Genomic DNA, 13,748 nt, shown 5'->3' with positions numbered 1-13,748 from the left:
CATGTCCAGGGAAAGGCATAGGCTGAAAAAAGACTTGAGAAGACCTAAGTTTACACCTCAGGATTATCCTTGGCACAGGGCCAGTTTACAATAATCAAAAAATCAAAAACAAAAAAATAAACAATAACAACACTAGCAAATTGTGAGAGACAGGAAAAATCTGATTTCCAGAGTTACCATATTACTACATTCAAATGTCCAATTTTAACCAAAAAAAAAAAAAAAATCACAAGGATACAAATATATAAGGATGTATGTCCCAATCAAAGAAGAAAAAAATGAATCAACAGAAACCATTCCTGAAAAAGAGTTGGTGGCAGATATACTAAATACATACTTGAAAAGAATTTCCTTAGAGAAAGGATGATATGAAGAAATTAAGAAAACGATATATGAACAAATGGAAATATCAATAAAGAGACAGCAAACCTACAGAGAAACCAAAAGGAAATTCTGGAGCTGAAAAGTACAATTACTGAAATAAAACATTCCCTAGAGGGATTCAAAGGCGAGTTTGAGCAGGCAGAAAAAACAATTGGCAAACTTGAAGATAGGACTGCTGAAATTATTGAGTCTGAGGAACATTAAAAAAAAAAGGAACAGAACCTAAGAGACTTGTGAGATGCCATCAAGTGGAACAAATCTGCACTGTGGGAGTCTCAGAAGGGGAAGAGAGAAGGGAAGGGGTAAAGGGAATATTTGAAGAAATAAAGAGTAGAAATCTGCCATTTGATGAAAGACATAAATATGAACATCCAAGAAGCTCAACAAACTCCAAGTAAGATGAACTCAAAGAAACCCACACCAAGATATATTATAATTAAACTTTTGAATGCCAAAGACAGAGAGTCTTGAAAGCAGCAAGTGAGAAGCAACTAATTAAATATCAGGGATTCTCAGTAAGATGATTAGCAGATTTCTCATCAGAAACTTTGGAGATCACAAGACAGTGGGCCTAAATGGTGCTAAAAGAAAAATATACTGTAAACGAAGAATCCTGTTATATCTGCTAAAACTGTACTTCAAAAGTGAGGGAGAAATTGACATTCCTAGATAAACAAAAGCTGAAGGAATTTGTTACTAATAGATCTTCCCTAGAAGAAATGCTTGAGCGTTGACTCCCTTGAGGAATTACTGCTGTGAACAAAAGTTCTTTGAAAAGGAATTTGAAGGAAATAATTTATTCCCATGAACAGTTTGTAGACGGAGGAGATAAAACCTTTGGTGTAAAACAGAGGTGTGTACTAGAGTGCATTCCAGGGAACAAAGGGAGGGTTTGGGTTTTATAGTGAAAGTCCCTGCCCATGTTTCCAACCAGGTTTGTTTATGTAAATGAAGAATTCAAACTTGCTTGTTTCTGATTGGACAACACAGCTGAGCCCTGATGGTTGAGGCAAATGAGCTCCAATTGGTTGATTCAAGTAAGCCCTGAAAAGTTCAAAAGTTAAACAGAGGTGTGGGTTTTTAAAAATAGTTTTCCAAACTAAAATAGAAAAGGAAGTATTATGTTATAGATGTGCCTTTTAAAATTAAAGTGCCAAATTTGTTCACAAAAGAGGATATGAGTTTACAGAGCTACTACTGACTGGGAGCATTTGAATCAATACTCCTTAAGAAGGCATTTGCCTCATGCACTTTTAGACAGGAAGGAAAGCCTTAACTACATGATGATCAGTACAACAGCCATGATAGAAATTGCAGATTGGCCCTCTCAACACCCACTTTATTCATTTTCTAATGCATCTTTCCATTCTATATACTCTGGAAAACTGCACACTATATCTCTCTGAGTCTCTTGCAGCTAGGATTTCACATGTGCTTTGTGTTGCACCAAGGGGATGCATGTACCTGAGTCTTGCAGAAAGGGACCAAATGGAGTGGTTGCAGTCCCAGGTGGACAGATTAATTTTTCTGTCAAACTTTTAGTGAGGCATTTAATTTTTCTGTGGTAGCTCTAGTGCAGGGATCTAGTGTCTGGTTCTCAGTAGCAGGGGTAAAAAGCAGCAGCAGCAATGGAATTTCCATTTTATCAGTCCCATGAAGAGGTCAGACATTTCTTCTAGCTGTATTTCTGCACCAAAGCTTGGCTCCCTTACATTTCCAGAAATGTAACCAACTTAATAATACATAATAAATCAATTTCTTCTAAAACTAATGACATCTGATACTTAACAGTGTTTTTCTTTTGTTATTTTAAGAGTTTCATGCCACTGTCTTTAGGATTACATTAAGGAGGAACATTCTGAAATTCTTACCTTTATTTCTTTGTTAGTGATGTACCTTTTTCCTCTGGCAACCTCAAGATTTTTTCTTTTGTCTTTGGTTTTCAACAGTTTAAATATATCTGGGTGAGGAATGTGTGTGTATCTTTCCTGGTGTTCTCTAAGATTCTTAGATCTTGTTTTTGTGTCTATCATTAATTTTGAGAAATTCTTGGTTATTATCTCCTTAAATATTTCTTCTACCCTCTTCTCCCTCTTCTCACTCAAGGATTCTAATAACACGTCTTTATATTAAATGACAGACATGTTATCTAATAACATGTCTATACATTAAATGATGAACATTTAATATTGTCCATCATTTCTTGAATGCCTTATCTGTTTTTTTCTTTCCACTCCTTTTGCTCTTTTTGTTTTAGTTTGATAGTTTCTATTAATCTTCAAGTTTACTGATTCTTTGCTCAACTGGATAGGGCTGATGAGCACACTGAAGGCATTCTTTTCTGTTATTGCAGTTTTTGTTTGTAACAATTCCATTTGATTCATTCTTGTGTTAATTATTATACATATGTATGTTGAAATTGCTTATGTGATCCTGTGTGCTGTTCACCTTCTCCTAGAGCTTTTGACATGGTTCTTTTAAATTTCCTATATAACAGTTCCAGCATCTGTGTCATATTGGAGTTTGATTTTGTTGATTGCTTTGTCTCTTGAGAGTGACTTTTCTTTACTTGCTTCTTTGAGAGCCTTGTAATATTTTTTGAAGTCCAGACATTGCGTGTAAGAGAGGAGAAACTCAGGTAAATTGCATTTATACTTGATGATTGGCGTTTCTTGACTTTTGCTAGGCCTGTGGGGGCTGAGCCAACCTGCTGAAGAGCTGAGCGCAGGTTGGGCTTTGTTGCTATGGCTACACTCATTCCTTTTCACATTTTAAGTGAGGGAGGGTTTTGCCTGAGAGTTTATTTCAATGTCTCCCTCACTCTCAGCTTTAGAACTTCCCTTCATACTGCATCACAGAGACGTTCTCCCTCCACTGCCGTCACTTGTTACTCAGTGCTTGCTAGCCTGCTTGGAGGGGAAGTGCATTTTTGGTTCTAATTCAGCTTACAGGGGTGTCCAGTCTTTTGGCTTCCCTGGACTACATTGGAAAAAGAATTGTCTTGGGCCATACATAAAATACACTAACCCTAATGACAGCTGATGAGCTAAAAAAAAAAAAAAATTGCAAAAAAAACCACAAACAAACAAAACCTCAGTGTTTTAAGAAAGTCTACGAATTTGTATTGGGCTGCATTCAAAGCTGCCCTGGGCCGCATGTGGGCCACAGGTTGGACAAGCTTGCTTGTATTTAGTAATGTCTCCTGGGTCTTCTTGGAGATGGGGCCTTCTAAGAGATTCTGCCACCACCCTAGCTGTGGGAGACCTCTAGTGGTCTAGGACCAGGACAAATTCCTGATCCTCCCCCAGGTTAGGGTGTTTCTTTCTTTTTCCTTCCCCAAGCTGCAATGGGTCTTCACCAGTGCTCTCTGGATAACAGGGTTTCTGCTCTTCCCCAGCAGCTTTAGGCTTTTGTTCCACAGGGGAAACTGGAAAGAAGGACCCCAGGGGCTTTGTGTCTTCCCTGCAGTGGCTGCTGCACACTTGGCGGGGGTGGGGGTGGGGGGTCCTTGTCCTCCTGCAGAACATCAGGAGACGGGAGGCTTGGCATGAGGACCTGCTAACGAGGCCGTTGACCTCTCACCTCCCTGTGCTCCTGGGAGGTTGACATGAGATCCTTTTTCATGGCCTTTGGGTTCTGATGAGATATGGGGCTTCCTGCCTTGCTCCTTCACAGTATAAAACTGCTCTGCTGCCATCTAGAAGCAGTTTCCCGGCAGCAGCGTGTCCCACATCCTGCACTGTGGTCATCTGCCCTTTTTGTTTTGGTGGTATTATTTTTGGTCCATGGGACAGGGAACAGGGGAGCTGTCACTTTTGGCTCACTCTTCATTTTGCTGTATATGTAGGTCATAAACTGACTAAATCTAAAAGTGACTTGTACCTTTCCTGGCCTTGGGCTTGCTTTGTCTTGTAAGCATAAACATGACACATTGTCTGTAGAGAACTTAAAAGATAATTAGACCAACCAACCTTTGGATCTGCTTTTTATTACCACCATGTACAGGCAAGTCTAAACAATGTCAGTGATTTAAAATAAAAATTAAGAAAAACAATTTCTCCTTGAACTGTTTCTCTTACCTTTTCAAGGTTGAACCTGTGGTTGGATCATTGGTTAATGTGTAAAAACCTACTTGGTTGGGTTAGAAGAAAAGAGAACCAAGCGAACAAATAGCAACTTGAACATTTTACTGATTTACTAGGAAGGACTATACTGAAGTAACCATATAATTTGTCATTCAAACTGGGATATTTTTCAGAGTGAAGGGACAGCTATTAATACACACTTTGGGACAAGTATTATGAGGACTGCCACATGCAACCAGATTTCAGTCTCTCTATGCCTGCCACAATCTCTCCAAATTTCCCCAAAATACTGCTATCACCACATTCCAAACATAAATTAGACCTCTAGACTTAAGACTATCTAAGTCTTCTTTATGGCAATGGTCTTAGCAAACCCAAACCAAACAAAGAAAGAAGGTAACCTAAAGCTGATATCTTAAAAATGAAGGCAGGACGATAGAAGTGGGCAGGCCAGCACACGAGCCTAAAAATTATGATAAGTGTTGATAGAAAACCTCATTTGGAAGTGAGGATGGGCACACAACACAAAAGAGTATCTCGGGTTCTTTAGGAAAAGGGTAGGTGTAGACGCTTGGTTGATGCTGAGGCGATATCTCTGAGAGTCGGCCCATAACTAAACCACCCAGAAACCAGAGACCCAGGACATGTGTCTCTCCCTTCCCTTACTTATCCAAATGACTGTGAAATTCCCTCAATTGTACCTCCTGCAGCCCTTTCCATCTGCCCTCCTAGCATCGTCCATCCTCACCCCTGACCAACCCATGCTCTCATTATCCCTTGCCTGATCAGCACAAAAGCGTCCTCCTGGTCCTCCTGCACCCTCTCACCATCTCAAATCATTATTGATAAACAAGTGATTACGTTTATCTGTTGTTTAAAATATTTCAAGAGTTTTACCTCCTGCAGGTGAAAATCGGAACCACTTAGGATGCAAAGCACTTGAACATCTGGCCCAGCTCATCTCTTCAGATTCCTCTTCACCACCTCTCCACTTGCCCCTAAAACCCAGCCACACCCAGGTCCTTGCAGCTTCCTGCTTGCCTGTCCCTCTTGACCATTCCCTTTTCTTACCTCAACCCGTGCAAAGAAGCCTAGATAACTCTTCTCTATTTTTCAAAATTCAGTTCAGCCTCACCTTCTACAGTGAGACAACCCTCCCCATCACCACGCCTAGTTAGGCTGGGGTCCCCTTTGCTTTTCTTGGTACCTGCACAGTGCTTCAATTTTCCTACATAAAGAATTTAGTGCCTGCCCGCCCCTCCCACACTTTCACTCTTTTTGCCTGGGTATCTAACCCGGGAGGGAGGGAGGCCCTAGGTCAGACATTCTCAGTCCTAGCTGTGTATCAGAATCACTTACAGAGCTTTGTAAGCATGTAAATCAGATCCTATTCAGACCAACTAAATGAGAGCTTTTGAGTGGGAACAGGTTTTTCTGGTGACCAGTACAGGCTGAGAGGCACTCACCTAATGGGTGGTAAGAATTCCACTCCCAGAGGAAAGTCCCAAGTATGGCTTCATACTGTGAAAGAAAAACAAAATCTCGGAAAAAATGAAACAAAAAATAAAAGTAAAAATAAAACCCTGGGACCCCAAACTCAGTGGGCCAAAGGGAAAGTTCAGCCTGGGAACTGAGTCACACAAAGCAAAACAAAACAAAAACAAAAACTACCTTCCTTTTGTTTCCAAACAGGCAGCTGTAATTCCGCATGCTGACTTTACCTTGTGTAAAATGTAGATTCACTGAGCACTAATCCGAGCCTCACAGGAATGGAACCACTGGCCTCACTGCCTCCCTCTTTCTTGCTCACTCTGTCCTCCCACATATTGAAGTCCCCAAAACCATCTTTGGAAAAAGCGCTGGCCACAGATCCTACAGTAATATACATTTCCTTTTCCCGGGTGTGTTCTCAAACTTAGTAAAATATACCTCAAAATCAATTGAGATCTGCCCCAGTCACTTTTCGGTTCATAGTACGTATTTTTTGAATGAGAAGAATGAAGGAATGTGTGATGAAAATCTTTGAATCTGTATTTTTAAATTTAACCTCTGAACACCAAATAATGACAATATAAAGTCAAAGATCACTCAAGGAATTAAAAGAAAATTCTCTGTTGGTATTTTTCCTCCCTCTGCTTCTGATGAGTCATCTGAAGTATTCATAGGTTCTTGTGAAGATGTCACTAATATTTTTCTATTATGTGAAGGCAATTAACTATTTAAAACCTTTATTACTTAAAGTTGCTTTATTTTGATGACCTGAATTTCTAAATAGTGCATTGTGAATCAGTAATATAGACTTTCTTTTCAAATGCATTTTCTGTGCACCAGGATCCTTCATTGTTGCATTGGCTTTCAGCATTGCCAGGCTTGAGGAACCAGAGAAAACCTGGAAAAGAGCCCACCTGGTCACAGCTGTCATCTACTTTCAGGTCGAGGGGTCTGCAGTGGCTTTAGCTTTTGGGTTTGGAGCTGGCATTGGCTTTTACTTCAGCAGTAGGGAAGTTAAAGTACCAAAATACCAATGCTGAATCAGAGTCATAGAAAGCTACTCAAGCTTTCACCCTGAGCAAATAACCGGCATTTATTACTGAGCAGTAAAGCATGTGTGCTATGTTAAGAGAAAATAGATTATAGACTGATGTGGCTCCGGACCTTGTTCAGGATAGGTTGACGGCTCTCCCACCATGACAGATACCTGATGGCAGGTTCAGAAATAGACTTGGTGCTGTCTACTCCTTTCCCCGCTTTTTTTTTTTTTTGGTAGAATGAAACTAGGTTAAAAAACAAAACAAAAAAACCCCTGAAACATCAAAATAATTTTCCAGGATCTTCAAAGTGCTGTGAAAAACAAGAAAAAAAAAAAAATCACGGTCAAACTGACCAAGATAGATCAGTGCCACTTATAACTTGGCCTAAGTTTGTCACAATCTTTTACCCATTGGCAGTTCTTGTTAAGAACAGAATAAATACAAAGACACAAAGGAGCATCATGGCCTTGTGACGTGTGGGGAGGCAGACAGCAGGAACTGCTTAATGAGTGAAGATCAACATGGGGTAAATGAAGTTGCATGAGCAGGTTCACAAACTGCATGGTGTTCTTTGGCACGCCTCCTTCAGCTGTTCATTTCTCATTCGCTCCTTTGTTCATTCAGCAACCACACAGCAGTTATTTCTTTGGTGTTTGTATGTTTTAGGCATCATGCTATCATGCTAGGTTCTGATGATTTTTCACAGAAAATTGTGATTATACGTATAATCACTATATATATACACATATACATATGTAAATTGTGATTTAAAATGTGAAAGGAAAATTAATCTCAGACCCCAAAATCACTAAGCCAAGGAAAAAGGCAAGCTGGGAACTATGTCAGGCAAACCTGTCTCCCATTTTATTTCTAAATAAGATAGCTACAAATATAAGAAGCTGCCTACCTCCTTCACAATTTGCCCACAAGGAAATTCCTTATGGACAAAGGACGACAGAACTCAAAGTCATCCCTCTGAGGCTCACCTGAGACAAATGCATATCTGATTGCTTCCTCTGCCCTATTGTTTATGTAAAAATGCAGATTCACTGAGCCAGACTAAATGTGTGCATTCAGTGGAAGGCTGATCAGAGACTCAAAAGAACGCAACCTTTTGTCTCTTATCTACTTATGACCTGGAAGCCCCACTTTGAGTTGTTCCACCTTACTGGACCAAACCAATGTACATCTTACTCATATTAATTGATGTCTCAGGTCTCCCTAAAATGTATAAAAGCAAGCTGTGCCCTGACCACCTTGGGCCCATGTCGTCGTCAGGACCTCCTGAGGCTGTGTCATGGGCACGTCCTTAACTTTAGCAAAATAAACTTTCTAAATTGACTGAGACCTGCCTCATATATTTTGGGTTCGCAATAAGAAGAAATAGATATTTTGGGTTTTGTCATATTTCCTTGCACACAGCGCCTAAAACCTTGGAATCTCTGAAATGATGTGTCTTTTGTATGCTTATTAGATGACTGGTGGCTGTGGGCTCCTGGACAGCCTTAAGACGGGGGGCTGCTTGCCAGGGCAATCAACCCTGTGACCAGAGCCTACGAACTTTCGATACCACCCCACCCCCAACGTCTGAGGACGGGAGAGGGGCTGAAAGCTGATGGGATCACCAATGGCCAACAATTTAATCATTCACGCCTGCAAAATGTAGCCTCCATAAAACACAAGCCCGGGGTTTGGAGAGCTTTCGTGCTGCTGAACACATGAAGGTGCTGGGAGGGTGGCAGGCCCCACAGAGGGCACAGAAACCCCGTCCCCCTTCCCACATACTTGGCCCACAGGTACATCTCTTCCATCTCGCCGTTCCTGAGTTGTATCTTTTTATAATAAATGGGTAAATGTAAGTAAAGTGTTTCCCTGAGTTTTGTGAGCCACTCTAGCAAATTATAAAACCCAAGAAGTCCTGGCTAACACGGTGAAACCCCGTCTCTAATAAAAATACAAAAAATTAACCGGGCGTGGTGGCGGGCACCTGTAGTTCCAGCTACTGGGGAGGCTGAGGCAGGAGAATGGCGTGAACCTGGAAGGCAGAGCTTGCAGTGAGCTGAGATCGCGCCACTGCACTCCACCCTGGGCAACAGAGCGAGACTCCGTCTCAAAAAAAAAAAACCCAAGAAGGAGGTCATGGAAACCTCTTATTTGTAGCTAAGTCAGACACAAATTGTGAGTAACTTGGAAATCTGCTTGCAATTGACATCTGAGGTGGGAGGCAGTCTTGTGGGACTCAGCCCTCAACCTGTAAGTTCTCTGGGCTAACTCTTGCTAGTGTCAGAACCATACTGAATTGTGGGACACCAAGCTGGTATTGAAGAAGTTGTCTGTGTGGGGAATCTCCGTGACTCCCATTGACATCTAGTCTCTGAGGTGAAGTATTGCAGTATTGGTGATAGTATAGATAGAAAAAAAAATTTTCCCCAAATATATATTTCCTGAAACAATGGGCTCAAAATAGAGTAATTTTTTTTTTTTTCCAGCACATAAGGCTCTTTTGGGTGAGTGATAGTGTATGAAATTGTTCTAGAGTCACTTTATCGGTGTTACTGTTCCTGCCTCTGGGGAAAGTTGATTAGGAATGGGGTGGGCTGAGGTGTTCAGGAGCTGATGCCTAGAAACACGCATGGGGCAGGTAGAGGACTCTCCATGGGAAGGGGAAGCTAATAGGCAGCCTGTTTTAACTGGGGGCAGGTGGGTTTGAACAGAAGGCAGTACAACATATGCTGGAATGGGATTAGGCATGTTCAAGAACTGGTGCTTAATAAATAGATCAGGAAAGGCTGGGGCCCGGAGAGACAGGCCACAAAGCAGGAGGCAAAGCTGAGCCTTAGGCTGGGGTAGAGATGATCGACATGCTGTTTCTCCAGTCATTGATTCAGAAATATTAATTGAGTGCCTATTAGATATCAAGCAGGATTTAGAGGCATTGGGGCTACATCAGGGAACAAAATACAAAGTCTCTGGCTTTGTGCCACCGTAGTCTAAGAATTGAGACAGGTGAAAAGTGAGGTAAGTAAAAGCACTGTAATTGTCCAATGAGTTCATCTTGTCTGCTGCCCAGAAAAGCCAATGCACTGAGAACAGCAGGCTTTTGCAGCAAAGAGTTTCATAATTGCACCGCCGGCCAAGCCAAAGGACAAGAGCTAATTCTCAAATGTCTCCTTGAAAGCTCACAGGTTAGGGTTTTTCAAGGGTAGTTTGGTGGGCAGGGGGCTAGGGAATGGGGAATGCTAAGTGGTTGGATCGGGGATGAAATCACAGCGGGTCAAAAGCTGTCTTCTTGCATTGAGTCAGTTCCTGGGTGGGGGTCACAGGACCAGTTGAATTATTAGTTCCTTGGTATGCGACATGAGTCATGAGACTAGGCAGAGTCAGTCAGTCACCAGAATGCAAAAGTCTGAAAAATACCACAAAGCCCAATCTTAGGTTTTGACACTGTAATGTTATCTATGGATGCGATTGGGGAAGTTACAAATCTTGTGACCTCCAGGGCCATAAACGATTTTTTGGCGTCTTTTTCAATTCAGAAAGTGTTTTGGACAACCTTTTGTTTATCTTTTGTAAAGAAATGATTTATCAGAACATCATTTAGAAACTTCTAGGTAATTTTCCCAGTTATTTTATTTTAGATCTGGCTTTTTCTAATTTAGTGCACAGATAAACCCATTTAGGTATTTCAAAGGTATCCCATTTTGGCCATTGTACTTGGGGGTCATCAATAGTTATGTGAAACCATTTTTCTAAATATTTGTGAGAAAAGGCAGCGTAAGTATTAAACATAAATCCAGTGTTTCTAAGATTGGATCTCCTTAAGAAGAAAGACTTGATTTTAGAGGTATGATTGCCCATAATTTATATTTTTCTTCTTGAATGACCAGAAACCTAGCGGGAAATGTTTTGGATTGGGTATGCTTTTTGTGGAACTTGTTCCTCAAGGTGTCACCCTTGAGTTGTGTCTTCCATCTATGTGTCTGGGTGATCCCAAGGACCCTGGACACTTAATGTACTAGGTGATTAATGCTTACATGTGTCCAGAGATAAGGAAGGTTCCCTGCATGGTCTTCTTAAGGAATTCCCTGTGAGACCTTTTTACACCATGAATGGTAAGTTCTGACACTCCTGCAAGACTGCAGTCACCTAAGGCGCCTTTCAGCCAAGAGAAGCAGGATTTCTTATCTTCAGGGCTTTTCTTGTCCTCCTAGAGCCTTTTATAATTTTAGTCATTCAAAAAGAAAGTTTAGATGTGTTAATTGAACCAAACTTCATAATCTGGCCAGCTTAAACATGACAAATGTTTCACTTAAGCCACAAAGATTCACACTGCCTCTTTTCAGAGGGAAATTGTTTTTCTGCTGATCAAAATTTCGAATGAGAGAAAAGGTTGTGAAAACTCTAACAAATAATTCCAAATAAAACCTTAACCTCAAAGAAATGTGAAAATCACAAATTTGTGATTAGTAGTCACTAGAAAACAACAAATGAAACTCCTGTCTTGCAGCAGAGCTTCAATCCCAACCCTGTCAAGTTACGAATGTGTGTGGCTTGAATAAAGCCTAAATCCTTAACCAAGCCTAGGAGGACTCAGACTGAAGGGGGCCTTACCAAAAATCCCCATTGACTCTTGTGACAATGGGTAAATGGAAGTGTCTTATGCTACTATCAGGGTTCCAGCCATTGGCAAAGCAATGGGGATCACTGGGGCTCCACTTTGGGTCCCTTTATGGTCACCAGAATATCAACCATAAATAATGAGATTCAGAAAATCTAAGTAAGTGTAAAGTTTATTCGAGCACAAAGCTTGAGGATGGTCACCTGGGAAAGCACCGACTCCAAATGAATGGGGTCAATATTTCCACAGTGGAGTAGTAAAGGTTTCACTTACATAGTAAAGGTTTCACTTATATATAGGTAGAGACAGAGAAGTTACTGCAGCATTACATTTTCCATACAAGACTGGGAGCACACAACACACAATTTGATTAGTTACCTTATTGAGCAAATGGGCTCACTTCCCAATGCACACAGATGCCGACGCTATGTGGCACTGGCTTTTGAGAAAATAAAGGCTTTCTTGCCAAACCTGCCAGCAGGGAGACAGCAGCAGGCTCAAATCTGTCTTCCCGATTTTGGGTCTGGGGCAAGTTTGCGGGCTCAGAGGGCAAGGGAAAGGATTTAGGAATGTTGCCTTGGCAGGATCAGATTGGAGGGCTCCAAATTTGACCATTTATGGGAAGGTATGTGGAGGTAGATTATAACCCTGGATCATCTGGACCAACAGACCCCTTGCTTCTGAAAGAGTTCTGGCATTCAGAGTCCAATCACGTCCCCATCTTAGTTCTGTGGGAAGGAATTGTTTGTTCTAGGTGCTCAGGATGATTTAAAGTTCCAGCAGCTTTTTGGCTATAGCATTCCAACTAGGCCTTGCTGAACTGCAAGCTGTGTGTCAAGCCAGCTGTGCCCTGGAGCCTGGCCTGTGCTGGCAGAAGGGGGCTTTCCTTCACGTTTACCCTGAAGGAACTTCAGCTGCTCTAGTGGCCTTGGTGAGTCCTTGATCCCCTCAAGAGCTGGAATGGCATACAATTGCTCAGCCCCCAGGCATCCTGATGGCAGGAGGGAAGCTCTGAAACATGGCACCTCCCCAAATTTGGTTCAAGGCCCAGGTGAGCAGGACAGGCCCCTTGATTTGATAAGTGCACCTGGGGGTTTTGGCCTCATTATTAGAGGGGGAGCTCAGGGCAAGGCTGGAAAGACTTTCTGGAGATACGTATAATGGGGATCAAGTTTTAAAACTTGCATGTTATATATTTAAAATATCATTTTTACCCCGAGCTGGTAAAGTCGGAAATAATGTTTGAAAACATAACTTCTTTGTGTCTAAGGTTTCAACACTCTTTCTCCTCAGAGATTTGAGAATATCTCTGAGAAGACATTTGGATATTTTGAATGCTGGATCTAGTAGGTTTCCAATAAAATCTTATGAAATTGACTGGATACTGTGTTTTCCTTAAAAAACATAAAAGATTATTTGGAGATGTTATTAATGTTTTACAAATGATGATGTCCTCTCTGAGCTACAAACTAGTAAAAACATTGTCTTCTACCATGATTGTTCTGTTGTAGAATTATTCCTATCTTATGAAATACACATATTACTCTTTAAACTGTGTTTCCTGGCAACATAGATATTTGAATTTTGACTTGATGTAAGTTTAGCTGGCTACATAAAATACAGTGTAGTTCAGATATAAATTATATTTTCTTAAAATAATGAAAGTATAAACTGGAATTGTCTGGGACACTGGGACTAAACATTAAAATGAGTATATTTTATGTGGTAAGTGGAATTTAGAGGAAAATCTCTTGATTAAAAAAAGTTACGACTGGAGTTGCAGCAAGATGGCTGACTAGATGCAGCCAAGAGGAATATCTTCCACTGAGGGACTGGGGCATCAGGAAGACTGGTGCTGTCCGAGCAGATCTTTGGAGGGAAGGCATTGAGAGTGTATGGAGGGAGGACACAGATGCTGGGCTGAAGGGGAAAGAAGCTGGGAACCCTGGTAGGAGCTGCCACACACTGGGATTTGTTCCTGGCCTCCAACAACTCCTGGGGAAGGTGTGAGTTGAACAGGTAAGGAGTCATCTGCTCTTGCCACAGACCTCTGGAATCCTGGCAGCAGGAGACCCCATGACCCTCATGGACATTTGAGCTGGCAAGGAGACCTGCTTAGAGAGGTGGTAG

General features: G+C 41.4%; 1 pseudogene; it reads left to right on the top strand.

Annotated features, from left to right (window-relative positions):
• Positions 1-4,828: 4,828 nt before the first annotated feature.
• LOC100442360 (non-structural maintenance of chromosomes element 4 homolog A-like) overlaps positions 4,829-13,748 on the top strand; it is a 28,978-nt pseudogene continuing 20,058 nt past the window's right edge.

Source organism: Pongo abelii, chromosome 17 (genome assembly GCF_028885655.2).
Source record: "Pongo abelii isolate AG06213 chromosome 17, NHGRI_mPonAbe1-v2.0_pri, whole genome shotgun sequence".
NCBI classification, from domain to species: Eukaryota; Metazoa; Chordata; class Mammalia; order Primates; family Hominidae; genus Pongo; species Pongo abelii.
The sequence above is the reverse complement of the archived record's forward strand: the minus strand, read 5'-3'. Positions and strand labels throughout refer to the sequence as shown.